The sequence below is a fragment of the Vidua chalybeata genome, chromosome 3 (assembly GCF_026979565.1).
Source record: "Vidua chalybeata isolate OUT-0048 chromosome 3, bVidCha1 merged haplotype, whole genome shotgun sequence".
Taxonomy (NCBI): domain Eukaryota; kingdom Metazoa; phylum Chordata; class Aves; order Passeriformes; family Viduidae; genus Vidua; species Vidua chalybeata.
The window spans coordinates 101,819,463-101,825,462 of NC_071532.1; the positions used below are offsets into that span (position 1 = coordinate 101,819,463).

The 6,000-nt window shown below is 44.5% G+C and overlaps 1 protein-coding gene across 3 annotated transcripts in view; it reads right to left on the reverse strand.

The window, feature by feature from the left end:
• Positions 1-5,664, reverse strand: part of CYRIA (CYFIP related Rac1 interactor A) — a 55,722-nt gene extending 50,058 nt beyond the window's left edge. For all 3 annotated transcript variants that reach the window (XM_053938814.1, XM_053938809.1, XM_053938812.1), the window contains exon 1: positions 5,557-5,664. The gene's annotated coding sequence lies outside the window, so the exon portion shown is untranslated. The remainder of the gene's footprint in view (positions 1-5,556) is intronic.
• Between the last annotated feature and the right edge of the window lie 336 nt (positions 5,665-6,000).

A 6,000-nucleotide genomic window follows, 5' to 3' on the forward strand; every position in this document is an offset into this window, starting at 1 on the left:
ATGGGTCTATGCAGGACATGGGTCTTCTGCCCTCTTTGCACCTGCTAACCACGTATAGATGCAATAGCGGTTGCAAAGCATCTCATCCAGGACAAAACATTTACACTGGACAACTGAATCAAACCAGACTCAAACTGGTGCTAAAACCAAAGGAAAGACTTTTTTCCAGAAGCCCTCAGTCTTGCCAAAGTCTGGCCTTCATCCCTTCAAAATCTACGCTCTTCTTAGATTTACTTATCCATATAAGTCTAGAAACCCAAACTGGACTCACAGGAGAATTTTGAGCATGGCTGCAACAAATTTGGGTATAGAAGGGAAAGTAAGATAACTGGGATAGCAAGCAGGAAGCCACCTAACCTAAAAGGTAAAAAAGCTGTCAAGGCTCTACCTTAAACTGATGTCACCTATTCCTGGAAGCTCAAGAGGTACCTATGTTATTAAAAAGCATTGTAAAACCCTCAGGCCTCTCTAGAAGCAAGACACATTCCTTTCACAAGCTCCTGAGGAAAGGAGTCATGCAATTTTGAAGTTTCGGATGAGAGGGCAGGAGCATGTCCTCAAGCACCACCGAGCTATTTAAAAGCATCAGGAAAGCAACCACAGAGGAAGTAGAAGTGGGTGGTAGACTCCTTTCAGGTTGAGAGACTGCCTCCCAACCACATCTTGGCACACCAGGGTAGAGCCATAAACCACAGACTATTGTCTGTCCTAAGACTATTCCTGCAGAAGTTTTGAAATGAAAAATATTTACTGGATGAAAGAATGAAACACTTATAGAAACCAGATTTCCCTCACCTGAATGCCTTAATCACAGGGCAGAAGTTTACGCCTCTGGCCTAATTACTGTTTTTTTGTTGTTGGGTTTTTTTTTTTCTTTTTTTTTTTTTTCCAAAGGTTGCAGGTGAAATAAAGGACAGCTTATGACACTCTGCTTGTTTCAGTCTCTTGGGAAGAGGGTGATGTGAGCTCAAGGTACTTACAGCTGAAAAGGACAGAGAATAAAGTGTCACACTTAATGAATGTGGGATGCAACTAATGCACCATAAAACATGAAGAGAGATTAACATAACTGCAAATGCTTTTACTCAAGTTTGAGTAAATAGCTTACACTTATTTCTTATCAGATCAAGACTTTTTAATCCTGAGGGAACATTCCCATCTCTGGATGCCAAAGGCAGTGAGGTAGGAGAGAGATTCTGCTCTCCAGAACAGTGTCGATGATTAACAGCTATGGATGGATGCAGAACAGAAGCCCGGCGCATCTCATTTTCTTCACAGTAAAAAATGTAGAAAAGTGTGCTTTCAGTCGTGTGTTTTAGGACCATCAACCTCAGCTTTAAGGCATCTAGTTGTAAAATAGGTTACTCAAATAATTTATGAACTCAGGCAGTAATATACAGCAGAGAGAATTCCCCCCCCACCAAATCCCATAACTTATATATAAGAAAGCTTCTAACAACTATTTAAACTTTAAGTCAAATCTGTGTGTATCAGAGAGATACAGGAGAGTACAGAATGACTTTTATCTAAAATGTCAGTTTAAGTCTATACATTCCCTTAAAAACACCAAAGCATCTCCACAGTGTTTTTATATTGTGCAAACTTGCACTCTGTCATCTCGAGCTCATCACAGACAAACAAAATCAAACTCAAGATTTCAGTATGCTCTGTGCCATATTCTAGACATGACAACTCACATGCTGAATGGATGCTATGGATGCTCTTCGCCAGGCCTGAGGAGCACAGGTTCATGAATCACATTTACTAACCCAAGACTTGAACCAAACCAGACTAGCACTTTTGATAGGCACACTTAACACCACAAACTGCACTGCTACTGAGACCTTCAAAATGAACGTTTCACACATTATAAACATCACAAATTTCTTACACTGATTTACTCAAAGGTAGGACTAGGACTTATGCATTAGCTTCACCTTTTCCACTGCTGGTCATCCAAACCATGTCGTTAAAATCTGTCAACCCGTCCATGATGAAAAGCACTACAGAAGTACTGTCATGGACAGGATAAAAAAAAAAAAGGTAAAATGCACAAAGAAGTCCCTCAGAGCACTGGTTTTCTAGTCTATTGACAAGTCCATAAATTAGATAAGAGTATTTCAGTTGTTAGCATGCCAAAGTAACCATTCCTGAATTAAGGTAAGGCTGAGTGATGTTTAACTAAATCTCATGGTTGCTATCTTCCTGTTGGCATCATTTCTAAACATTTTAAACCCACAATACTAAATAAAAATCTTTCAAGTACTTGTGTGTCAGTGCTGCACTGTTACACTAGTCCTGAAAGGTTCTTGTCTTATACCTATTACTGTTATTTTTTCTATAGGATCAACTACTGCTACGAGTTTAAATCAAGAACTTATATTGAGCAGTATGTAAAGATAGAAAATAAGACACGTTTTTCATTTTATTTGGAATCAGGAATTGGAATTTTGGCTATGTAGAAGAATGGTAAATTCCTAGTACTTCATATAATTAGGACCTGTACAGCTCAAATCTTCAGATTGCTCTCATCATCATTCACATGAGTGCAGAGCAACTTCTATTACAATTTTAATTTAAACAACAAAATTCAAATTTATGACTACATTTTTTGCAGCTCTCAAACTGCCCCATATATTAAATATTTTAATTCATGCCTCTCAAACTGTTTTCTCTGATTTAGTGTTACTGTTTTGCATTCCTAGATAACATGAGTAGAAAGCACTGCTAAAAGAATGATTGATAATATTGAAATGGATCCAAATACATACTGAATTCAGTACAGAGAAAACACTAAGATGTTTAGCTGCTTCAAATTAGCACACATTGTTAGCATCCATACCACCCGTATCCACTGACTTTATAGGTCCCAACAAAATACCCTGTTTGTCTCCAGGGATTTTAACAGGAGACCTAATGATGTCTGGATCACATACAGGGTTTGGATATAGAATAGCATTTTTCTGGTTTGTATAAAATGTGAACTGAATGATTAAGTTCATGTGCTACTGCATGTAATATACATCTAGTGCTCAAGAATGTCAGTAATTCCACAAAAAAATATTTCACAGTATTTCCAAAAACTCTAAATAGAATGGCATTTGGAAGTAGATAAAAATATGATAAAGAGATCTTACAGTATCTCTACACCTACAAAATATTATTTCTGTTAAAGTACAGGAATGGTTATTTATCTAAATAACATATAGTAGCATTTAAGCACATTTTGTATATCACACAATGTGGAAATCTGCAACATACTGCACATGCAAATCCTCAATGCCTTTGTAAGGCTGCCATACTGCTGAGGACAAGATATTTCAGCCTGACAAAACAGCATCAAAAATTATGTCATGAGGACAAGCTAAGCACACTAACAATGAATTATCTTCTCAGCACTGTAAAATTCACTAATAGACTCACTGTCATGGCAAAATGACATCTGACAACAGTAATTATGCAATAGTATCCAAGATGATCACCATTTTTCCTTTCTGACTTAATCAAGGGGGTTTTATTCTAATTAGTGGCATACACTGTCTTTTCAATCACTTGTTTTTTGTTTATTTTGAGTTTTTAATAACGAGCAGAAGTTCTTGAGAGAAAAAACAAAGCATCACTGCAAAAGCAGCACAGGAGGGTACTGAAGAAGGACAGAGCAGAATACAGTAAAATATTGCACAGTCTTTGAGAAACCATATAAGCAACTCAGAAAGCCTTGCTTATACTTGCAATAATTTACATCAAGTGAAACTTTAAAGACCAGCGGTTAAACTATACTAGATCAGTTTAAGTTGAAGAATAAAAATCTTAGAATTTTATTATTGTTTGCTACTCTACGCTCTTTATAAATTTAAGTCAAACCTTTCATGATGTTCCTGTAATCTGTAATTTAGTTTCATTAACACATTTTTTTTTAAGTCTACCATAAGAAACAGTAGGACTTTATCATTAGTTTTTAATTTGGGCCTGGTGAGATGGGTGATTTGGGGTATTACAGGAGAGTAGAAAAGAGATTTAAATGTGAGAAATTACACGGTTTATTTTTAAAATTACTTTTAAAAAGTACATTGCTGATGTAACAGTCTTCCTTACATGTTACAGAAATACAAAAGTTACCATAACAGAGAAAAAGGAAGTATCAGCTCAGTTCTTCCCTGTGTAATAGGAGTTGGGGTATTTTTGTAGAGCTGTGCTGAGCATGTGAAAATCTTTGCCCACAAGGCAACCTCATGTCACGACAGCATTTTGTTCCAAATCTCCTCCCTAAGAGTTCACTGCCAAAGTAATTTTAATTTTTTATGGTCTTGCAGATGGTCAAAACAGAAGAAGTAAAGCAAAGATATATGTCCCCCTTAACCTACCCTTTCCCCCAAACACATATAAACTGACTTTAGAACTGATAACAAAAACAGAGTGTAAAGATGGTCTGTATGGCAATTAGAGACCAGGAACAGGCTGGAAATCAACTCACATCACCACCCTCGGCAAGTTATTAGCAGCACCACTGAAAGCCTGTGCAGCTAAGAGCCTCGCTCTGCTGCCAGTGAATTACGGAGCATTCGATTTTACACAGTAGCACAATGTATTATTACTGAGACTTTAGCAAAACAAACCCCAGATAAAGATAAGTAAAACTAAACGGTCTTGAAATCAAATGAGGAGAAAAATAATAATAGGAATAATAGAATACAAGCGTGCTATCTGTTTGCTGTTAACACCTCCCAACATGGACAGCGATTTAAACGAGATGAATGCAGCATTACAGAGCCTGTCTTTCATCTCCTGTCTAGGTACATCCCTCTGGAAACACCACGCTTATGGCACCCTGCATCCAGCAATCACCAGCAGCTGGAATAGAAAGTTTTCGGAATAATCAAAGTTTGAACCTTAATCTCCCTTTACCCCCCCACGCCATACTCAGTCCAGCCAGGCACAGCGACTGGCTGCCTGACCGACACCCCGGGCCAGCGCGGAGCTCCGCCGGGCTCCACGGGCCCTGCCGCGGGCACAGCCGGCTCCGCACCGGCGCTGCTCGTCCCTGCGGCCGCAGCGGCTCCGGCACCCAGCGGCCGGCAGCGAAAACCCGGACACTTCCACCCGGGAGAGCCCAGTGGCCGGGGAAGCATCTCCCCGGCTCGGCGAGGCCAATCGGGAACCTCCGCTCGGGCACGCACCGCACCCGATGCCTCTCCAACCGGGGCTGGGGGCGAAGCCAGCCCCCGGCGCTCACCGCCCCGGGGCCGCTGGCAGCGCTCCGGGGCCGGCGCTTCCCAGGCAACAGTTGGCCGTGTCCCTCCGGGTCCCCCCCGCCACTGCCCGCAGCCCACGCGGTGCGAGGGGCAGGGGCACCGCGAGGAGGGCGCCTGGGGCCGGGGAGCGGGCACAAAAGCGGCTGCGGAGGCTCAGAGGGCGAGGGGAGCGGGGAGACTCCGGGGCTGCAGCGCGCCGTCCCCGCCCCGCCGCGATGCGGGGGCGCCGAAAGAAGGAGCAGCAGAGGCGGCTCAGCCCCCACCCCGCGCAGCGCCGGGCCCCGCCGTGCCTCCCCGCTCTTACCTGGGCCGCCCGTCGCCGCTGGCCGCCGCAGGTACCCTCGTCCATCCCCCGCCGCTGCCTCCGAATCAGCGGCCGGCGCTGCGGCGCGGCCCAGCCCGCCCGGCCCAGCGCGACGCTGGCAGACCCGCCCCGCCCCGCGGTGGCTGCGTGCGGCTCCCGCCGGCGGCCGCCCCGGGCGCGGCTCCCCCGGACCCGCCTCCCGCCGCCGCGGGGCGAGGCGCCCTCCGATGGGGATGGGATGGGGATAGGGATAGGGATAGGGATAGGGATAGGGATGGGTCTCCAACCCCGTGCAGACCGTACGCGGGGACCCCCTGGCTCCCCAGCGGACAGGCCGGGGCGCTGGGCTGTCCGCTTAGCGGAATCAGGGCAGGGGTGCGTGTGACTGTCACTCGCGCTGAGCCCCGCCCGGGGACATCGGCGCTGACCCAAACCCTCCCCGTT